Raw genomic sequence first — 24,696 nt, forward strand, 5'->3', positions numbered from 1 at the left:
AGAGATATGAAAAATAGGAGTCTGAGGGCTATTCCAGAAAGGACACAATGGACTCCCCTAAGAGACTAATATTTGTCTAATTCAAGCCTCCAAATGGTTTACACATTTGTGTTATCACTGCCCTGGTGGTTAACTGAAGCTGAACTATGACTTTTGCTGGACTAATGAACTTCATCTCAAGTGTTATGTTTACAGTCTGTGTTTTAAGGTATATCTCTGAAACCCTCTCATTGAAGAGTCATGACTCTTATTTTTTTTCATAATTCCATTTCAATACTATTTCCACTCTATCAGATATGAATTATTGACAGATGAAAGATGATCCTTCAAACCACATATTGTAATATTTCAGTAACAATGATATAGTTATAAGCCTGTTGTTAGGATATAGATATTCAGGCCTGTCTGTAAAGGCCTGTACTTTAAGAATTTAGGGGTATTCTTATTACTTGGCTAGTTAGAGGTATAAAAGAATCAAAATCACTGTCTGCTGGTGTAAGGGCCTTCTCTTACTGTGACAGTTTGAGGCCCTGTTCTTAGGCTAAGGCCTTTGGCTAAGCAGCAGAGGCAGCCATAAGCCAGGAAGCGAACAGTCACATCCTCACATTCCAAACTAGCCACATTGAAAGAAGGTGCTATTGGGCTGTTAGGAATACAATCCTGTCCTGAATACAATCCTGTCCTGATAATTCCTATCACCTCCAAAGAAAGGGAAGTGCCTAGAAAATGTAAAAGGAAACTTAGTTTGATAGCATCCTGTCTGGCAAGAACTCACTTATCAATAGCTGGGATGTGAAATCCTCACTTCTGTATTGTTTTCCCACTTTGCTATTGTTTGTCTGTATAATCTCTGTCTGGTTCTGTGATTGTTCCTGTCTGCTGTATAATTAATTTTGCTGGGTGTAATCTAATTAAGGTGGTGGGATATAATTGGTTAGCTAATCATGTTACAATATGTTAGGATTGGTTAGTTAAATTTCAGTAGAATGATTGGTTAAGGTATAGCTAAGAATATTACTATATAAATTAGGGGCAAACAGGAAGTAAGTTGGGATTCGAAAATAAGGAAAAAGGAACTTGTATTTAAGCTTGCTGGAAGTTCACCCCAATAAACATCGAATTGTTTGCACCTTCGGACTTCGGGTATTGTTGCTCTCTGTTCATGCGAGAAGGACCAGGGAAGTGGGAGAGTGAAGGAATAAGCTCTCTAACATCTTGGTGCCGGGACTTGGATACATCGCATTGGATAGGTGAGTGGCAGCCTGTAAGTCCCCCTCCCCAACAGTCCGCGCAGCTGCTTGGAGGGGGTATGGCGAACTCTCGTGATGGTAGTTGCGGGTTCTGGCAAGCTGGGGTAACGGATTTTTTGAACAAATGGATAAGGAAGAATCAGGGCCCATACCAGGTGCAGGGGTTCACCTGGGATGAGATTGAGAAGGAGATGGGAGAGGTTTTGGGAGACCCCAAGGGAAAGGAGTGTAGGAAAAAGGGAATGGTATTACAAGGTTTGTGTGCTGGGATGGCATACTGGGTAAAAAGGGAAGCTGATCTCCTCCAACACATTAAGGATTTGGAGGGGATTGTGGATCAGCAACGGATTTTAACAGAAAAATCTGTGTTAGCAGTAGAGGTAGCAGATTTGAAGGCACGGGATGCTGCACGGACAGAGGAGTCTTGTGAGGCAATCCGAAGAGAGAGGGACGAACTGCTGGGGAGAGTAGGAGACTTAGAGGAGGAATTGTATCATTGTAAACATGGGGGCAATGGACTTGGGGACCCCAAACCATCCGCCCCACTAATGGAACTGAAGGAGACACCTCCACCACCCTACCCTGAAAAAACACTGTACCCACCACTGCCGGTGGATGTTGTAAGCCGGCGATCCACAGTTACAGCCCCTGCGAGAGAGGCTACCCGGGAGGAACTGCAGGAGGCAGGAATAGTGGCCCCGGTTGCGGGGTGGGGGGACCAGGCCCCACAAGTAGTAGAACAGGCAGAAATCCGCCCCTTGTCCCTGAAGGGCCGGGAGGCAGTACTGGGTCGTTTGGGAAAGGTACCCCGGAATGACTGGGATCAGTTTGTGCTGTGGCTAGTGGAGGTGGACAGGGAGATGGAGGGTCTAACTCGTGAGGACCAGGTGATCTTATGGCGTAGTCTTTTGGGACGAGGTACCTTGGGAATCGATGTGGCAGGAGTGGCACACCCATTTCTAATCCCCGGACAGGTGGCAAAACACTTGTTTGGGGTGTACTCTCGTACTGCGGGGATGAATAAGATGAAGCGAATCCCTGGGGAAACAGGGCGGGATACACTTAATCGCATACAGGCATGGGCACGGTGCTGGGTGAATCCCCTGGATGGTCCATGGGTGTTGCCACAGGCAGGGGCACCGGGACCTGGTGGGGGTGTGGAGCAGGGTAGGGGTGTGGAATTGCTGGAGAAATGGTTGGAGCTGAGCAATCCGCAGTTCGTGGGGCATTTAAGGTTGCAGCACCCTGAACTTGCTCCCAATCAGCTACCCCAGTTTCTGGAACAGGCAGATGTGTGGAGGCAGATGCATCAGGGGGAAGAGCCAGTCCATGCTATTACTGCGGGGGATCAATACAAGGTGGAAAGGAGTGGGTCAGCCTGGAGAGGAGGAGGTAGAGGGAGAGTTCGTGGCTTTGGGAGGGTAGTCAGGGACGAGCGGGCAGCTATAGAGCAACAGATCCAGAGACTGCAGGCTAAACTGACTACCCATGATCTTACCAGATCAGGGGGAAAGTGGTCCCGGAGACCAAGGGACTGGGACTGCCTGAAATGCCAGACACACAATTTTGCATGGAGACAGGAATGTGTTCGGTGCCAGGACCCCCGGTCCACCCATGAACCAGTGGGAGGGACAGAGGTGGGTGCTGCAACTTAGGGGTGCCCTGGGAGGCGTCCTGTCCATGTTCTCAGTTTAGGACGGGATGCATCTGGTCGCCCCACGCTCCAGGGGGCAATCGAAGGGAGTCCCATGAGGGATTTTTTGATAGACACTGGAGCAGCCATCAGTTTAACCACATGGGGGCAGGGGAGACCCTCAGAAGGGACTGTGACAATTGTAGGGGCAACAGGAGGGGAGACACAGTTAACCCTGAGGCGGGGACAAATCAAAGGAATCTGGGGGGAAGGGGAGATTATGTGGGGTTGTAATGATATGCTTAATCTGTTGGGGGCAGGAGATTTACACAAACTGGGACTTGTACTGGATTTAGCCAATTGGGTGTGTTTACTGGGGCAAACGCAGGACGGTCAGGGCTATACCATTCCCATGGGGATAGCCACTATGACCATTAAAGCGGCACATGCCCTCCCACCACCCCCGGCTGGGTGGGAACACATCCCTGTGTGGGCGAAGGATAACCTGGATTGTGGTAGGGGCAGCATGGAGGTACTGATGGAGGGAGGGGACCCTCCCCCACAGAAACAGTATCCTATTCCTCGGGAGGCATTGGCAGAGGTGGGGGCAACTATTGGGGAATTGGAACAGAGGGGACTGATTCGGGCAGTTGCATCCAATTGTAATGCTGCTGTGTGGCCCGTGAGGAAGCCAAATGGTACCTGGCGCCTCACTGTGGACTACAGGGCACTAAATGCTCTGGCCAATTCGCCAGCCTCAGTGGTGGCAGCGTACCCTGAAATGTTGGCCCGTATTGGACCCCAATTCCGAATTTTCACTGTTTTGGACATAGCTAATGGGTTTTGGTCTCTGCCACTAGCTACCTCATGTCAGTATAAAACTGCATTCACATGGGAGGGCAGACAATTCTGCTGGACAGTCCTACCCCAGGGATATAGGGACTCCCCTGCAATTTTTCACAGATACATGAAACAGGCTCTGGAGGGGGTGGATTCAGCAAGGTGCATACAATATGTAGACGACCTGTTGCTAATGTCAGGGACAGAGGAAGAAGACAGGGAACTAACTGAGCAGGTCCTGCAAGCTTTGGCAAGAGCAGGATTGAAGGTCAATGGGAAAAAGGCTCAGATGGGACAGACAAGAGTGACCTACTTAGGAGTGGAAGTGTCTCAGATGGGAAGGGAAATCGATAAGGGACGGGTGCAACTGATTCAGTCCCTGCCACTGCCTACGGATGTTAAAAGCTTGCAAAGTTTTCTGGGTCTAACTGGATTTTGCAGGGATTTTGTGGCCAATTATGCAGAAATAGCCCAGCCTCTATTTGACCTAACCCGAGCCTCAACTTGGGAATGGTCAGAAGAGTGTACTGAGGCAGTGAGAGTGCTAAAGGAAAACCTGGCCAGTGCTCCAGTGCTGGCCTCCCCGGATGGGGAGAAATTCTTTTATCTGTACCCTTTGGTATCAGACACTACCATTGGTTGTGCATTAACACAGGAGTATGGAGCAAAGGACCGACCTGTGGCCTTTGCCTCTCGACTTTTGAGTGCTGTGGAATTGAAGTACGGATGGTGTGAAAAGGTGCTGTTGTGCACCTACTGGGGGGTAGGGAAATTTAAATACCTTACGGGAATGCAGAAAGTAATAGTCCGATCTCATCATGACCCCCTGCGGCTGTTAAACATGCACACTATCTTACAGGGACAAGTGAGTGGGCAGCGTATTGCTAAATGGTTGCTGGCTCTACAGGCAGAAAACATTACAGCAGAGGTGTTAAAGGAACCCACAGTCTGGGTAGCTGGATTACATCTGGCTGGCACCCCACACCAATGTGAAGCCAGCCCAGGTAAAACCCAACATCAGGTGTTTCGGGCGGCTAACCCCAATCAGGTAAAAGAGGGGACACTGGTATGGTTTTTGGATGGAAGTTGTAGGTATCAAGGGGGACGGAAAACTGCAGGCTTAGCTGTTGTGGGAATCAGAGGCAATGAGACAGTCAGCACGATTGGTTTCTCACTAGAAGCAAAGTCAGCTCAGGAGGCAGAACTGGCAGCCTTGCTAACAGCTTTAAATGAAGTGGATCCCAAATTGGAGCCAGAATGTTGGGTGGTGGTAGATTCAGATTATGTATTTCGTGGTGCCACATTAATGCTGAGATGGTGGGCAGATAATCATTTCAGGGCAACAGACGGCTCCACAATCAAGCATGCTACCTGGTGGAAGCGAGTGGAGGAGCTGAGTCACTGTTTTACACGGATCAATGTGGTAAAGGTAAAGGCACACAAGAAAACAGGACCCCTAAGCAAAGGAAATAATCTGGCTGACGTAGAGGCCAGGCGGGCTGCAACAGAGGCACCCCCATGGCCCTGGGAGCCAGAAGAGAGAGTGCCTGTAGCAGTGATAACAAGAAGCGGGGTGGATACAGATCGGGGAGGGCGAATTCGAGAGTTGCAGGAATCCGACCCAGGACTGGAAGGCATCATGAAACTTGGGGACAGGCATGTGCCAAAGGTGGAACTAATGGAAGGGATTTGGTGTGTCTTAACAATTGAGGGACCGGTAATGTTGTGCCCTCAGGGAAGTCGGACGGCTTTCTTAAGCTGGGTGCATGGAAGCTTGGCAGGGGGACACCCTGGGTTTGAGGAGGCACTGGGAACTTTAAAAAGGTTGTGCTGGTGGCCAGGAATGGCAGCTGATTTAAAATCACATCTGGAACGTTGTTTGGACTGTGCCAGGCACAGCCCACCTCACAAGGTGCTAAGGGGAGAATTAATGAGACAAACCCCAAGGGGACCATGGGAAAGAATACAGATTGATTACACAGGACCCTTACCACCAGATCACAGGAAAAACCGATTCATGTTGGTGGTAGTGGATGCTTTCAGCCGGTGGGTGGAAGCTTTCCCCACAAAGTATCAAACTGCCCGGGTAACTGCTGCAATACTGGTAAATGAGGTATTCACTCGCTGCGGGGTCCCAAAGGTGATTGACTCAGACCAAGGAGCTGCTTTTCGGTCAGATCTGTTAGGGGAGCTAGCAGCCCTCACTGGAATCACACAGTTGTTCCATATTGCTTATCACCCCCAGGCTGCAGGGCAGGTGGAACGCATGAACCGCACCATTAAAAGTGAGCTAAGAAAGGGAGTGGAAATCGGAGGAAAAAACTGGTCACAGTTACTGCCCTTTGTCTTAATGAGAATAAGGGCCCGAGAATCAAAGGGCACAGGATTTTCTCCATATGAAGCTCTCATGGGAAGGCCTATGGAACGGTGGGAAAATCTACTTACCCCAGTACCTGGGGAAGTCACTACACATGGCTTAACACAAGAATGGATTTTAACTTTAATCGAACATGTAAAACAAGTACAGCAGGCGGTGGCCTGGCGAGACGAGCAAGGAGCAGCAAGAGTCAAAGCATGGTATGACCTGCCTGGGGAGCGTAATCTACCCATGGTGGGAGATCTAGTGATGTACAAGATTCCAGGTCAACACCATCCATTCCCAGCTCCTAAATGGAAGGGCCCCTATCTTGTCCTTGACCAATTAGGGCCCAGTCTGCTATTACTGGGTACAGAGAATGGAGGACGGGAGTGGGTTCACTGCACGCAAATAAAAAGGTACAAACAGGGGATTGGGAAAGGGGACGTGTAAATTTTGTTATGTGTGTATTACAGGTTAATTCAAAAAGGAGAAAAGGATGAAAATTCCCTGGCCCTGGATGGAACAATTACTAGTGCTAATCACAATTGTCACATTTACAAATTCTATTCAGATCCCACGATGTGAAGTGTCAAAAGGAGGAAACACATGGACGGCTACACATGCAACCTGTGGTAATAAAGCTAATGAAGACTATGAGAATCTCCCCATAGAAAGATGTACCACTAATACTCCAACAGGAATTTGGCAGTGTCGGTATATGGTTTATGGATTAGATGGGGGAATCCCAACCAAGTGGAGAATATCAAATTTATCAGGAAATATCGCATGGTACTCCCTGGGTGCTGCCATGATTAACGATAGTGGAAAACACAGTTACCCAGCTATGTGGTTTGTTACAGAGGGTCCAAAGAATATAACCCTCTGGTCCCCTGGAGCAAATGAACCCTCTTGGGAAAATAGGGCCCCACATTTAGGGTGTGATGTTACCATATGTAACCACAATGGTACTTCCATGGAAGATAATCCCCGAGGGTGTGATTGTTATGTACATATTACATTAGGTGTAAAATCCCCTTTGGGACGCTGGGTGTACGATGAGTTAACCATTTTACAGAATGTAACCCTACAGGTGATATGGATGCCAAGTTGGAAGAATCCAAATTTAAAGTGGCCACAGCCTGGAGCCAAGAATATTCCCCGACGAGCAAATGTCTGGGAGCCATTGTGGGAGCAGGTGCAGCCAGCACTTTTTAACGTGTCCTTTCACTCTATTACATGGGTGGTACGCCCCAAGGAATGGTGGGTGGACCAAATCCATCCTAACTGTAGTATGTACATAAGAGGATTGAAAGAACAATTCAATGCATGGGTGAAGGGACACACCTGGAATCGTCGTCGGAAAAGGGGATTGTGGGCAGCTGGGAACACTATGCTGGGTACATGGAATCTGGGGGACGAGTGGGTAACCAAACAATTAGTAAGCCAAAATGTGAAATTTCAACAACAAATTAATGAATTAATGGCACAGCATCTATCAGCAGTTGCCACAGGGTGGAGGACAGCAGTAGAGGTAAACCTGCAGTTAACTCATTGGGCAGGGGACCTGGTGACATGGGTAGAGGATGGCTTCAGAAGACTAACATGGGGAGAAGTGTGCGTAGGTATTCAAAATGCTCAGTTAATAATGTTAATGGATATTATGAGAGATGCTTGGTCAGAACAATGGCCTTCAGTATTAAATCGGGAGGCTAGCCCATATCTATCCACAATTGCAAAAACATACCCCTCTACCTGGAAAATAACATCCCCGACCTGTGGGGAGAGTTCTTGTGTAATTGTTACTATGATACCATGGGAAGGAAATGCAAATAAGGTGGTTCCCTTGACCCCTATGGGAGTAAGTAGGGAAGGGGGAGCACGTTGGGAGCCACTAGGGAATAGGTGGGGGGGATGGAATGGGGTAAACTGGACTGTCATCACATTAAGCAGTTGTATATCCAGAGGAGGAATATGGATGTGCCCCTCTCCTATGACTATGGAGGAGCAGGATCAATGGCCTATTGCAAAGGGGGGGCATTTAGGGGTAATGTATATGGGGTACGGTGTATTCTGTTGGGAATGTATCCAATCCTGCAATATAACACTAGGAGGCAAAATCCTTCCAGTGTATGACAAAATTATGAGCTTCTATACACTGCCACCTGGACTATGGTGCACCAATGGATCAGTGGACTTAATCGTTGTAAACAATCAAACCAGCACCTACTACCCCATACCGTACCAAGTAGTTGAATTGGTTTGGACAATACCAAATTTCACTGTGGATATTCAATGGACACACAATATGGACAAAAGTACACAAAGATTACAAGAGCAACTTGCTGCAAGCGCCAACAGTTGGACACACTTACAATACACACTACAGGATGGCGCTGACAAAATTTTAACCTTATCAAAGGAGGAGAAGCAGTGTTTTTGGTGGTGGCCAGGATGTTGGACCATACTGCAGTGGTCAGGACTCTCGGTGTTGCTGTGGATTATCATAGCAGCTGTTGTATTGTTAATTATATGTGTGTTACATTGCATATGGAAACGATCAAGGGGGGCACAACCCCCTAGAGAACAGCCACTAATTATAACCTATAAGTAATGTAGTAAGCCCCCCCCAAGTGTACTAGACAACCCGGACCCAACCTTCTCGGGCCCACTATACTGGGAAGTCTGGAACACTAATTGGAATAGGTGTAGTATGCCCGTACGAGAGAAGGTGCAGGGCATGGTACTACACAAGGGGCAGTGGGACAGATGGAGCATCGACACCTTCCACCTTGATGCCTGGCCCTATCAGGAAATGTGTCGCCATATGTCCTATGCTTTTCCAGGGATACCTGGGCAGGAGGATCCCAAAAGAAAAAAGAAAAAAAAAGGGGTGGAGTGTTAGGATATAGATATTCAGGCCTGTCTGTAAAGGCCTGTACTTTAAGAATTTAGGGGTATTCTTATTACTTGGCTAGTTAGAGGTATAAAAGAATCAAAATCACTGTCTGCTGGTGTAAGGGCCTTCTCTTACTGTGACAGTTTGAGGCCCTGTTCTTAGGCTAAGGCCTTTGGCTAAGCAGCAGAGGCAGCCATAAGCCAGGAAGCGAACAGTCACATCCTCACATTCCAAACTAGCCACATTGAAAGAAGGTGCTATTGCGCTGTTAGGAATACAATCCTGTCCTGAATACAATCCTGTCCTGATAATTCCTATCACCTCCAAAGAAAGGGAAGTGCCTAGAAAATGTAAAAGGAAACTTAGTTTGATAGCATCCTGTCTGGCAAGAACTCACTTATCAATAGCTGGGATGTGAAATCCTCACTTCTGTATTGTTTTCCCACTTTGCTATTGTTTGTCTGTATAATCTCTGTCTGGTTCTGTGATTGTTCCTGTCTGCTGTATAATTAATTTTGCTGGGTGTAATCTAATTAAGGTGGTGGGATATAATTGGTTAGCTAATCATGTTACAATATGTTAGGATTGGTTAGTTAAATTTCAGTAGAATGATTGGTTAAGGTATAGCTAAGAATATTACTATATAAATTAGGGGCAAACAGGAAGTAAGTTGGGATTCGAAAATAAGGAAAAAGGAACTTGTATTTAAGCTTGCTGGAAGTTCACCCCATAATTCCATTTCAATACTATTTCCACTCTATCAGATATGAATTATTGACAGATGAAAGATGATCCTTCAAACCACATATTGTAATATTTCAGTAACAATGATATAGTTATAAGCCTGTTGTTAGGATATAGATATTCAGGCCTGTCTGTAAAGGCCTGTACTTTAAGAATTTAGGGGTATTCTTATTACTTGGCTAGTTAGAGGTATAAAAGAATCAAAATCACTGTCTGCTGGTGTAAGGGCCTTCTCTCACTGTGACAGTTTGAGGCCCTGTTCTTAGGCTAAGGCCTTTGGCTAAGCAGCAGAGGCAGCCATAAGCCAGGAAGCGAACAGTCACATCCTCACATTCCAAACTAGCCACATTGAAAGAAGGTGCTATTGGGCTGTTAGGAATACAATCCTGTCCTGAATACAATCCTGTCCTGATAATTCCTATCACCTCCAAAGAAAGGGAAGTGCCTAGAAAATGTAAAAGGAAACTTAGTTTGATAGCATCCTGTCTGGCAAGAACTCACTTATCAATAGCTGGGATGTGAAATCCTCACTTCTGTATTGTTTTCCCACTTTGCTATTGTTTGTCTGTATAATCTCTGTCTGGTTCTGTGATTGTTTCTGTCTGCTGTATAATTAATTTTGCTGGGTGTAATCTAATTAAGGTGGTGGGATATAATTGGTTAGCTAATCATGTTACAATATGTTAGGATTGGTTAGTTAAATTTCAGTAGAATGATTGGTTAAGGTATAGCTAAGAATATTACTATATAAATTAGGGGCAAACAGGAAGTAAGTTGGGATTCGAAAATAAGGAAAAAGGAACTTGTATTTAAGCTTGCTGGAAGTTCACCCCAATAAACATCGAATTGTTTGCACCTTCGGACTTCGGGTATTGTTGCTCTCTGTTCATGCGAGAAGGACCAGGGAAGTGGGAGAGTGAAGGAATAAGCTCTCTAACATCTTGGTGCCGGGACTTGGATACATCGCATTGGATAGGTGAGTGGCAGCCTGTAAGTCCCCCTCCCCAACAGTCCGCGCAGCTGCTTGGAGGGGGTATGGCGAACTCTCGTGATGGTAGTTGCGGGTTCTGGCAAGCTGGGGTAACGGATTTTTTGAACAAATGGATAAGGAAGAATCAGGGCCCATACCAGGTGCAGGGGTTCACCTGGGATGAGATTGAGAAGGAGATGGAGAGGTTTTGGGAGACCCCAAGGGAAAGGAGTGTAGGAAAAAGGAATGGTATTACAAGGTTTGTGTGCTGGGATGGCATACTGGGTAAAAAGGGAAGCTGATCTCCTCCAACACATTAAGGATTTGGAGGGGATTGTGGATCAGCAACGGATTTTAAACAGAAAAATCTGTGTTAGCAGTAGAGGTAGCAGATTTGAAGGCACGGGATGCTGCACGGACAGAGGAGTCTTGTGAGGCAATCCGAAGAGAGAGGGACGAACTGCTGGGGAGAGTAGGAGACTTAGAGGAGGAATTGTATCATTGTAAACATGGGGGCAATGGACTTGGGGACCCCAAACCATCCGCCCCACTAATGGAACTGAAGGAGACACCTCCACCACCCTACCCTGAAAAAACACTGTACCCACCACTGCCGGTGGATGTTGTAAGCCGGCGATCCACAGTTACAGCCCCTGCGAGAGAGGCTACCCGGGAGGAACTGCAGGAGGCAGGAATAGTGGCCCCGGTTGCGGGGTGGGGGGACCAGGCCCCACAAGTAGTAGAACAGGCAGAAATCCGCCCCTTGTCCCTGAAGGGCCGGGAGGCAGTACTGGGTCGTTTGGGAAAGGTACCCCGGAATGACTGGGATCAGTTTGTGCTGTGGCTAGTGGAGGTGGACAGGGAGATGGAGGGTCTAACTCGTGAGGACCAGGTGATCTTATGGCGTAGTCTTTTGGGACGAGGTACCTTGGGAATCGATGTGGCAGGAGTGGCACACCCATTTCTAATCCCCGGACAGGTGGCAAAACACTTGTTTGGGGTGTACTCTCGTACTGCGGGGATGAATAAGATGAAGCGAATCCCTGGGGAAACAGGGCGGGATACACTTAATCGCATACAGGCATGGGCACGGTGCTGGGTGAATCCCCTGGATGGTCCATGGGTGTTGCCACAGGCAGGGGCACCGGGACCTGGTGGGGGTGTGGAGCAGGGTAGGGGTGTGGAATTGCTGGAGAAATGGTTGGAGCTGAGCAATCCGCAGTTCGTGGGGCATTTAAGGTTGCAGCACCCTGAACTTGCTCCCAATCAGCTACCCCAGTTTTCTGGAACAGGCAGATGTGTGGAGGCAGATGCATCAGGGGGAAGAGCCAGTCCATGCTATTACTGCGGGGGATCAATACAAGGTGGAAAGGAGTGGGTCAGCCTGGAGAGGAGGAGGTAGAGGGAGAGTTCGTGGCTTTGGGAGGGTAGTCAGGGACGAGCGGGCAGCTATAGAGCAACAGATCCAGAGACTGCAGGCTAAACTGACTACCCATGATCTTACCAGATCAGGGGGAAAGTGGTCCCGGAGACCAAGGGACTGGGACTGCCTGAAATGCCAGACACACAATTTTGCATGGAGACAGGAATGTGTTCGGTGCCAGGACCCCCGGTCCACCCATGAACCAGTGGGAGGGACAGAGGTGGGTGCTGCAACTTAGGGGTGCCCTGGGAGGCGTCCTGTCCATGTTCTCAGTTTAGGACGGGATGCATCTGGTCGCCCCACGCTCCAGGGGGCAATCGAAGGGAGTCCCATGAGGGATTTTTTGATAGACACTGGAGCAGCCATCAGTTTAACCACATGGGGGCAGGGGAGACCCTCAGAAGGGACTGTGACAATTGTAGGGGCAACAGGAGGGGAGACACAGTTAACCCTGAGGCGGGGACAAATCAAAGGAATCTGGGGGGAAGGGGAGATTATGTGGGGTTGTAATGATATGCTTAATCTGTTGGGGGCAGGAGATTTACACAAACTGGGACTTGTACTGGATTTAGCCAATTGGGTGTGTTTACTGGGGCAAACGCAGGACGGTCAGGGCTATACCATTCCCATGGGGATAGCCACTATGACCATTAAAGCGGCACATGCCCTCCCACCACCCCCGGCTGGGTGGGAACACATCCCTGTGTGGGCGAAGGATAACCTGGATTGTGGTAGGGGCAGCATGGAGGTACTGATGGAGGGAGGGGACCCTCCCCCACAGAAACAGTATCCTATTCCTCGGGAGGCATTGGCAGAGGTGGGGGCAACTATTGGGGAATTGGAACAGAGGGGACTGATTCGGGCAGTTGCATCCAATTGTAATGCTGCTGTGTGGCCCGTGAGGAAGCCAAATGGTACCTGGCGCCTCACTGTGGACTACAGGGCACTAAATGCTCTGGCCAATTCGCCAGCCTCAGTGGTGGCAGCGTACCCTGAAATGTTGGCCCGTATTGGACCCCAATTCCGAATTTTCACTGTTTTGGACATAGCTAATGGGTTTTGGTCTCTGCCACTAGCTACCTCATGTCAGTATAAAACTGCATTCACATGGGAGGGCAGACAATTCTGCTGGACAGTCCTACCCCAGGGATATAGGGACTCCCCTGCAATTTTTCACAGATACATGAAACAGGCTCTGGAGGGGGTGGATTCAGCAAGGTGCATACAATATGTAGACGACCTGTTGCTAATGTCAGGGACAGAGGAAGAAGACAGGGAACTAACTGAGCAGGTCCTGCAAGCTTTGGCAAGAGCAGGATTGAAGGTCAATGGGAAAAAGGCTCAGATGGGACAGACAAGAGTGACCTACTTAGGAGTGGAAGTGTCTCAGATGGGAAGGGAAATCGATAAGGGACGGGTGCAACTGATTCAGTCCCTGCCACTGCCTACGGATGTTAAAAGCTTGCAAAGTTTTCTGGGTCTAACTGGATTTTGCAGGGATTTTGTGGCCAATTATGCAGAAATAGCCCAGCCTCTATTTGACCTAACCCGAGCCTCAACTTGGGAATGGTCAGAAGAGTGTACTGAGGCAGTGAGAGTGCTAAAGGAAAACCTGGCCAGTGCTCCAGTGCTGGCCTCCCCGGATGGGGAGAAATTCTTTTATCTGTACCCTTTGGTATCAGACACTACCATTGGTTGTGCATTAACACAGGAGTATGGAGCAAAGGACCGACCTGTGGCCTTTGCCTCTCGACTTTTGAGTGCTGTGGAATTGAAGTACGGATGGTGTGAAAAGGTGCTGTTGTGCACCTACTGGGGGGTAGGGAAATTTAAATACCTTACGGGAATGCAGAAAGTAATAGTCCGATCTCATCATGACCCCCTGCGGCTGTTAAACATGCACACTATCTTACAGGGACAAGTGAGTGGGCAGCGTATTGCTAAATGGTTGCTGGCTCTACAGGCAGAAAACATTACAGCAGAGGTGTTAAAGGAACCCACAGTCTGGGTAGCTGGATTACATCTGGCTGGCACCCCACACCAATGTGAAGCCAGCCCAGGTAAAACCCAACATCAGGTGTTTCGGGCGGCTAACCCCAATCAGGTAAAAGAGGGGACACTGGTATGGTTTTTGGATGGAAGTTGTAGGTATCAAGGGGGACGGAAAACTGCAGGCTTAGCTGTTGTGGGAATCAGAGGCAATGAGACAGTCAGCACGATTGGTTTCTCACTAGAAGCAAAGTCAGCTCAGGAGGCAGAACTGGCAGCCTTGCTAACAGCTTTAAATGAAGTGGATCCCAAATTGGAGCCAGAATGTTGGGTGGTGGTAGATTCAGATTATGTATTTCGTGGTGCCACATTAATGCTGAGATGGTGGGCAGATAATCATTTCAGGGCAACAGACGGCTCCACAATCAAGCATGCTACCTGGTGGAAGCGAGTGGAGGAGCTGAGTCACTGTTTTACACGGATCAATGTGGTAAAGGTAAAGGCACACAAGAAAACAGGACCCCTAAGCAAAGGAAATAATCTGGCTGACGTAGAGGCCAGGCGGGCTGCAACAGAGGCACCCCCATGGCCCTGGGAGCCAGAAGAGAGAGTGCCTGTAGCAGTGATAACAAGAAGCGGGGTGGATACAGATCGGGGAGGGCGAATTCGAGAGTTGCAGGAATCCGACCCAGGACTGGAAGGCATCATGAAACTTGGGGACAGGCATGTGCCAAAGGTGGAACTAATGGAAGGGATTTGGTGTGTCTTAACAATTGAGGGACCGGTAATGTTGTGCCCTCAGGGAAGTCGGACGGCTTTCTTAAGCTGGGTGCATGGAAGCTTGGCAGGGGGACACCCTGGGTTTGAGGAGGCACTGGGAACTTTAAAAAGGTTGTGCTGGTGGCCAGGAATGGCAGCTGATTTAAAATCACATCTGGAACGTTGTTTGGACTGTGCCAGGCACAGCCCACCTCACAAGGTGCTAAGGGGAGAATTAATGAGACAAACCCCAAGGGGACCATGGGAAAGAATACAGATTGATTACACAGGACCCTTACCACCAGATCACAGGAAAAACCGATTCATGTTGGTGGTAGTGGATGCTTTCAGCCGGTGGGTGGAAGCTTTCCCCACAAAGTATCAAACTGCCCGGGTAACTGCTGCAATACTGGTAAATGAGGTATTCACTCGCTGCGGGGTCCCAAAGGTGATTGACTCAGACCAAGGAGCTGCTTTTCGGTCAGATCTGTTAGGGGAGCTAGCAGCCCTCACTGGAATCACACAGTTGTTCCATATTGCTTATCACCCCCAGGCTGCAGGGCAGGTGGAACGCATGAACCGCACCATTAAAAGTGAGCTAAGAAAGGGAGTGGAAATCGGAGGAAAAAACTGGTCACAGTTACTGCCCTTTGTCTTAATGAGAATAAGGGCCCGAGAATCAAAGGGCACAGGATTTTCTCCATATGAAGCTCTCATGGGAAGGCCTATGGAACGGTGGGAAAATCTACTTACCCCAGTACCTGGGGAAGTCACTACACATGGCTTAACACAAGAATGGATTTTAACTTTAATCGAACATGTAAAACAAGTACAGCAGGCGGTGGCCTGGCGAGACGAGCAAGGAGCAGCAAGAGTCAAAGCATGGTATGACCTGCCTGGGGAGCGTAATCTACCCATGGTGGGAGATCTAGTGATGTACAAGATTCCAGGTCAACACCATCCATTCCCAGCTCCTAAATGGAAGGGCCCCTATCTTGTCCTTGACCAATTAGGGCCCAGTCTGCTATTACTGGGTACAGAGAATGGAGGACGGGAGTGGGTTCACTGCACGCAAATAAAAAGGTACAAACAGGGGATTGGGAAAGGGGACGTGTAAATTTTGTTATGTGTGTATTACAGGTTAATTCAAAAAGGAGAAAAGGATGAAAATTCCCTGGCCCTGGATGGAACAATTACTAGTGCTAATCACAATTGTCACATTTACAAATTCTATTCAGATCCCACGATGTGAAGTGTCAAAAGGAGGAAACACATGGACGGCTACACATGCAACCTGTGGTAATAAAGCTAATGAAGACTATGAGAATCTCCCCATAGAAAGATGTACCACTAATACTCCAACAGGAATTTGGCAGTGTCGGTATATGGTTTATGGATTAGATGGGGGAATCCCAACCAAGTGGAGAATATCAAATTTATCAGGAAATATCGCATGGTACTCCCTGGGTGCTGCCATGATTAACGATAGTGGAAAACACAGTTACCCAGCTATGTGGTTTGTTACAGAGGGTCCAAAGAATATAACCCTCTGGTCCCCTGGAGCAAATGAACCCTCTTGGGAAAATAGGGCCCCACATTTAGGGTGTGATGTTACCATATGTAACCACAATGGTACTTCCATGGAAGATAATCCCCGAGGGTGTGATTGTTATGTACATATTACATTAGGTGTAAAATCCCCTTTGGGACGCTGGGTGTACGATGAGTTAACCATTTTACAGAATGTAACCCTACAGGTGATATGGATGCCAAGTTGGAAGAATCCAAATTTAAAGTGGCCACAGCCTGGAGCCAAGAATATTCCCCGACGAGCAAATGTCTGGGAGCCATTGTGGGAGCAGGTGCAGCCAGCACTTTTTAACGTGTCCTTTCACTCTATTACATGGGTGGTACGCCCCAAGGAATGGTGGGTGGACCAAATCCATCCTAACTGTAGTATGTACATAAGAGGATTGAAAGAACAATTCAATGCATGGGTGAAGGGACACACCTGGAATCGTCGTCGGAAAAGGGGATTGTGGGCAGCTGGGAACACTATGCTGGGTACATGGAATCTGGGGGACGAGTGGGTAACCAAACAATTAGTAAGCCAAAATGTGAAATTTCAACAACAAATTAATGAATTAATGGCACAGCATCTATCAGCAGTTGCCACAGGGTGGAGGACAGCAGTAGAGGTAAACCTGCAGTTAACTCATTGGGCAGGGGACCTGGTGACATGGGTAGAGGATGGCTTCAGAAGACTAACATGGGGAGAAGTGTGCGTAGGTATTCAAAATGCTCAGTTAATAATGTTAATGGATATTATGAGAGATGCTTGGTCAGAACAATGGCCTTCAGTATTAAATCGGGAGGCTAGCCCATATCTATCCACAATTGCAAAAACATACCCCTCTACCTGGAAAATAACATCCCCGACCTGTGGGGAGAGTTCTTGTGTAATTGTTACTATGATACCATGGGAAGGAAATGCAAATAAGGTGGTTCCCTTGACCCCTATGGGAGTAAGTAGGGAAGGGGGAGCACGTTGGGAGCCACTAGGGAATAGGTGGGGGGGATGGAATGGGGTAAACTGGACTGTCATCACATTAAGCAGTTGTATATCCAGAGGAGGAATATGGATGTGCCCCTCTCCTATGACTATGGAGGAGCAGGATCAATGGCCTATTGCAAAGGGGGGGCATTTAGGGGTAATGTATATGGGGTACGGTGTATTCTGTTGGGAATGTATCCAATCCTGCAATATAACACTAGGAGGCAAAATCCTTCCAGTGTATGACAAAATTATGAGCTTCTATACACTGCCACCTGGACTATGGTGCACCAATGGATCAGTGGACTTAATCGTTGTAAACAATCAAACCAGCACCTACTACCCCATACCGTACCAAGTAGTTGAATTGGTTTGGACAATACCAAATTTCACTGTGGATATTCAATGGACACACAATATGGACAAAAGTACACAAAGATTACAAGAGCAACTTGCTGCAAGCGCCAACAGTTGGACACACTTACAATACACACTACAGGATGGCGCTGACAAAATTTTAACCTTATCAAAGGAGGAGAAGCAGTGTTTTTGGTGGTGGCCAGGATGTTGGACCATACTGCAGTGGTCAGGACTCTCGGTGTTGCTGTGGATTATCATAGCAGCTGTTGTATTGTTAATTATATGTGTGTTACATTGCATATGGAAACGATCAAGGGGGGCACAACCCCCTAGAGAACAGCCACTAATTATAACCTATAAGTAATGTAGTAAGCCCCCCCCAAGTGTACTAGACAACCCGGACCCAACCTTCTCGGGCCCACTATACTGGGAAGTCTGGAACACTAATTGGAATAGGTGTAGTATGCCCGTACGAGAGAAGGTGCAGGGCATGGTACTACACAAGGGGCAGTGGGACAGATGGAGCATCGACACCTTCCACCTTGATGCCTGGCCCTATCAGGAAATGTGTCGCCATATGTCCTATGCTTTTCCAGGGATACCTGGGCAGGAGGATCCCAAAAGAAAAAAGAAAAAAAAAGGGGTGGAGTGTTAGGATATAGATATTCAGGCCTGTCTGTAAAGGCCTGTACTTTAAGAATTTAGGGGTATTCTTATTACTTGGCTAGTTAGAGGTATAAAAGAATCAAAATCACTGTCTGCTGGTGTAAGGGCCTTCTCTTACTGTGACAGTTTGAGGCCCTGTTCTTAGGCTAAGGCCTTTGGCTAAGCAGCAGAGGCAGCCATAAGCCAGGAAGCGAACAGTCACATCCTCACATTCCAAACTAGCCACATTGAAAGAAGGTGCTATTGGGCTGTTAGGAATACAATCCTGTCCTGAATACAATCCTGTCCTGATAATTCCTATCACCTCCAAAGAAAGGGAAGTGCCTAGAAAATGTAAAAGGAAACTTAGTTTGATAGCATCCTGTCTGGCAAGAACTCACTTATCAATAGCTGGGATGTGAAATCCTCACTTCTGTATTGTTTTCCCACTTTGCTATTGTTTGTCTGTATAATCTCTGTCTGGTTCTGTGATTGTTCCTGTCTGCTGTATAATTAATTTTGCTGGGTGTAATCTAATTAAGGTGGTGGGATATAATTGGTTAGCTAATCATGTTACAATATGTTAGGATTGGTTAGTTAAATTTCAGTAGAATGATTGGTTAAGGTATAGCTAAGAATATTACTATATAAATTAGGGGCAAACAGGAAGTAAGTTGGGATTCGAAAATAAGGAAAAAGGAACTTGTATTTAAGCTTGCTGGAAGTTCACCCCAATAAACATCGAATTGTTTGCACCTTCGGACTTCGGGTATTGTTGCTCTCTGTTCATGCGAGAAGGACCAGGGAAGTGGGAGAGTGAAGGAATAAGCTCTCTAACACCTGTTAGCAGATATGTGTAATATTACAATTTTTGGACCATTGCAATGTGGTATTAATAAAGATATGGACTTAATACGTAAAATGTCTCTAAGATAGAACAAACTTAGCAGCAGTTCAGTTTACACAGTAACTAGTTTTCCCTTCTATTAAAAGATTGCATCTTTTGATCAAGTTATAGCACTTTATGTTCCCAATGCTGCCTCTAAAAAAAAAAAAAAACCCTTATCATTGGATTTCTAAATTGCCTAAGAACCTTTCAGGCAATATTTCAGCATAGCAGTCAATATTTGGAAATAAATGTAGGTATCTCCCTCTCTCAGCAACTATTCTGGGTGAGGGTATGGAGAATATAAAACAAATTCAGCAGCTACTCTTCAAATTATTTTGCTTCACTCTTTGTAGATTTTAATGATTCTGGGAATCTATGTACAATTTATGAATTCTGTGTGATGTTATGAACTCTTTGTATACATTTATGTCAAAGTAGAAACTCCATTTTGATTGTAAGGCTTTTCTCCTTTTTTAAAAAAAATTAATCTTGAACGGAAATTTGAATGACACAAGGCCAACAATGGAGGTTGTTAAACCTTTAAACCAGTGATGGGCAAACTGCAGCCCACGGGCTGCACACGGCCCGTCAGGGTAATCCGCTGGCAGGCCACAATACAGGGTGTTTACATTGACCATCAGCAGGAAGGGCCACCCGCAGCTCCCAGTGGCTGTGGTTCACTGTTCCCAGCCAATGGGAGTTGCGGGAAGCAGCACAGGCCACAGGAACGTGTGGCCGCCTCTTCCTGCAGCTCCCATTGGCCAGAAACGGCAAACTGTGGCCATGGGGAGCTGCAGGCGGCTGTGCCTGCAGACGGTCAATGTAAACACACTGTATCGCGACCCTCCAGTGGATTACCCTCACGGACCGCATGCCACAGGTTGCTGACCACTGCCTTAAACCTTGATGAATCTTTATTCAAATGAAGGCACCCTAGGTCAGTGAAGCTGGCTACCATCCAGAAGAACCAGTAAACCCAGGTGGGCTGGTAACTGGGCAGCTGATCATCTGAGAGGGGAAAGAGGGTGAACAGGAGTGATCTGAAAAAGGACACTTTAAGTTATAAACAGACCAGGTCTGCTCCGAGCAGCCCCCTCTCACTGACCAAAACAGGAAAAGAAGTATGTTCTGTAGGAGCGAAGTTCAGGAGAGTAGATGCTGACCAAATCCTAAAGAATGTTTAAGTTAGGAAACTTATGCAGAGACTTGCATACAGTTGTTTCTTATTTGCATAGATCTGTATATCTCTTGTGCTGTCTTGGCTAAACAGTAATTGTTGTTAGAAGTGCTCTACAAAGTCTGTGTCTAGTTGCACTATCACAGGTGCCTCAAGGGGAAAACTATATACCAGTGTGCCCTGTGAGGTTATCTGATTAGAATATGACCACGCAAATCATTATTGCTACCATTGTTATATAATTGCAAAGAATCTAATACAAAGTGGTTCAAATAAGGTGTCAATAGAAAGGGTTAAGCAGCTCACTGGCTAAATGACCAAAAGTCAGTCTTTAGAGATATGTTAGAAAAGTATGTAAATGGTAATTAGGGTCATTCCCTGTCTAGAACAGTGGTTCCCAAACTTGTTCTGCCGCTTGTGCAGGGAAAGCCCCTGGCGGGCCGGCTGGTTTGTTTACCTGCCGTGTCCGCAGATTCGTCCGATCACGGCTCCCGGTGGCCGCGGTTCGCTGCTCCAGGCCAATGGGAGCTGCTGGAAGTGGCGGCCAGTACGTCCCTCAGCCTGCGCCTCTTCAGGCAGCTCCCATTGGCCTGGAGCAGCAAACCGCGGCCACTGGGAGCCGCAATCAGCCAAACCTGTGGACGCAGCAGGTAAACAAATCGGCCCAGCCTGCCAGGGGACCGGTCGTTTCCCAGTTTATGGCTGCCTCTGTTGCTTAGCCAAAGGCCTTAGCCTAAGAACAGGGCCTCAGTAAGAGAAGGACCTTACCCTGGCAGAAAGTGATTTTGATTCTTTCTTTTATACCTCTATAACTAGCCAAGTGATAAGAATACACCTAAATTCTTAGAGTATAGGCCTTTACAGACAGGCCTGAATATCTATATCCTAACAAACAATTTCATCAAAACCAATAGAAGGGTGAGTGCACTTGATTCTGAGTAAAGCAGGGTGTCCCGTATCCTAGGTGAGTGCTGCAACCAGTGGGTATAGAGTCACTTTCTCTATGAAGTGCAATCTGTTAACTAAGTGACACGTTGTCCCTTATTTTGTGTTTTGGGAGACATTCAGAGCTTTCAAGTTAGCCACATGAACACTTCATCTATGAATACAAATTTGTACAAGTATCCATGTCTTTTTATGTGAACATTTTTATCAAACACTTGCCATTTAAATGTTCACAGCCAGCCAGTAAAATAGTTATGAATGTCATAAATGCAAATGTCATGTTTTTATTCAAAGAAATGTTTTGTTGTTGTTGTTGTTTGGCAGTATTCCATCAGTTCTACTATTGAGTTACACAATGACCGACTGTTATTTTCACTCAGAATCAAAATCCGAGACTACCTTTCTATCTGTATTCATCTGGAGCCCTCACTAAAGTGAAGCCAGCCTAATGGAACAAGCTTTTTATATTTGAGGCAGGTATTTGACCTAGCTTCATTAAATAAATGTGACACATAAGAAATTCACAAACAACATATCAAAAGAAAAGCTCCACAGGAAATAAGCCCCCTCTAAATTCTGTCCTTAAACTATGGCAGGCAAATTAGCAATTACTGACAAACTAGCAATTATTGAGTCCAAAATGTAAAGGTCACTACCCTTTATCTTTAAATCCTTGTCTTACTATTTTGGTTATCAGATAAATGTATAGAAAGAAGCACAAACCCACGGTGCACTAAATACAGCCCATTCTATGCCTCAGCATTTAATTGATTCTGTAACCATTCAATATCACAGCGGGCTATAGAAATGGTTTATGTCTATACACAACATGCCTAACATTGGATTAGTGACTGTGATCACTAAAAGTTCTGTTTTTGGGAGCAGCATAGATTGGCACATGGTAGTTTTCTTGTCACCATGTTTTTGGCTGTGTAGTCAGTATCCCCCGACGGTACCAGTACAACCCCACTGACTGTAACAGTGTAACCAACTTGTCTCGTTCTGCTTATCTATCACCTTATATTAATGTTCTCCAGGCATTCTATCTCCTTTTGAGATGATATGGAAGAGCTAGCTGTACTTTCTTAGAATACACAACTATAAACATACCTAGGCAGTGTGGCAGGTGTGGTGGAACAAACTCAGCTGACAAGAGATACCTTGTGTTGTCAGATCTCTTGTATTGTGATTTTAAAAAAAAACTGTTTTGTGGTTACAACAACCTTGTTCACTGAAACTGGGTTATCTGAAAGGGTTAAACATGTCTTTCAGATATATGGCTTTATGTGTATTGTCAACAGGCCCTAATACCTCTTTACAAATCATGCCCTGCCTTTGGGAGTCATAGGATCTAAAATGAGAAAAGTAAGCAAGCTCCTGCTCAATCTACCACAGAAGATCCATTCTCAGAGACTCAGCAAGAAACAATTCTTTAATACCTTCAGTGATCAGTATTTACTGTGAGGGCCTCAGTCCTTTTTAACTTCCTTCCTTTCCAGGACTGTAATACCTTGAGTTTGTTAGCCTACAGGACCCACCCTTTCTCCATTCTCCATGAGGAGATGGGTGTTGTATATGCATGGATGGTGATGATATGGGACTCCAGAGGGGACTGTTATCTATGAACAACTGAACTGTTGATGGGTTATTTGATTTGATCTAGAGCAGGAGTCGGTAACCTTCGGCACATGGCCCATCAGGGTAATCTGCTGGTGGGCCGCAAGACATTTTCTTTACTTTGACAGTCCGCAGGCACGGCCCCTCGCAGCTCCCACTGGCTGTGGTTCACCATTCCCGGCCAATGGGAGCTGCGGGAAGTAGCACAGGGACGTTCTGACCACCTCTTTCCGAATCTCCCATTGGCCGGGAATGGCAAACTGGGAATTGGCCGGGAATGGCCACTAATAGCTGCGGGGGGGGGGGGGGGGGGGGCATGCCTGTGGACGGTCTATATAAGCAAAATGTGCTGCAGCCCAGCAGTGGATTACTCTGATGGGCTGCGTGCCAAAGGTTGCTGACCCCTAATCTAGCGTAACTGATGGGTCTATTTTATTACTGTATTTTTAAAAGACAGTCAGTGGTGCCAAGAGAACTGGATGCTGCTGTTTTATTGTAGTTTAATAATAATTAGTGTAGCTTAGTAACAAATCTAAATAAATTAATAAATAAAAATTAATGCATTATTACTCTGACAACAAATATCTGATACAACCCCCACTGAAATCAATGGGAACCTCTACATTTACTGTAGTAGGAGTTGGGTCAGGCCACAAGTAGATCTCCTCAAATATTAGCTACTCCCCTTCATCCTGCTTGGAGAATGAATGAGGAAGAGAGATGTATCCATTCACAATCTGAGCACACTAGAAAAAAAATCTTCTCAGTATCCATTTACTCTACTGTTACATTTATTTTGTGTTGCCATGAATGTAACAAACATTCTATCCTGAAAAAAGCTCTGAGAAAGCAAATGCCAATAACTTACAAAATTCCTTCATTAAATATTATATGCATTGTCAGTCAGAGAACAGTGGGTTGCTTGAATGCGCCAATGTGTCCTTATGGCATTTTCATTCATTCCATTTACCATAACTATTCTGCTATTATTGCTTTATTCTTGATATTTCTTATTCCATTTTTACAATATCTACTTTTCAAAATCATTACACTTATGGGCTACAAGTACTACATTATTTCTATGTGTATTTGAGAGGAGTTAGTTGTTCCTCAAATATGTGTTTTTGTTCATCAGTATGGGCATGACTGTGAGTGGGTTCAGAATTTCCTTCATCCCCCCGCATGATCTACTTGGCTGGAGGTATGAAGGAATAAGAGGTGCTATGTGTCTGCTTACTCTGCACCAGAGAAGGTGGGCAGCATGGAGCAGGGAATGAGCCAATGAGCTTATCTGGGCAAAGGAGCCATATGCAAACAAAAAATTACTTCCCATCTGGAGCAAGGGCAAGCAGGAAGGGAACTGTGAATTTCTTCCTTGCAATGGCTGTGTCCTTGGGACACAATCAAGCCCTTAATGATACAGAAGAAAAGTTTCAGATGTGTGTTCTCTACCAATGTCCTTGTATAAATTTTCCCTTCATATTGTCAGTTATTCTGAAAATGGTTTAGGTTATAATTTTATTTGTTGAATGATATTTTTTCTTGGCATTGTCCAAAATGGAACTTAAAAATAGAAAGCACTTTAATGGAATTCCATTAATCATGTACACAGCTATCCATCTGAACTCCCAAGCTAATTGACATGT

The sequence above is a fragment of the Chelonia mydas genome, chromosome 1, assembly GCF_015237465.2.
Source record: "Chelonia mydas isolate rCheMyd1 chromosome 1, rCheMyd1.pri.v2, whole genome shotgun sequence".
Classification (NCBI taxonomy): Eukaryota; Metazoa; Chordata; order Testudines; family Cheloniidae; genus Chelonia; species Chelonia mydas.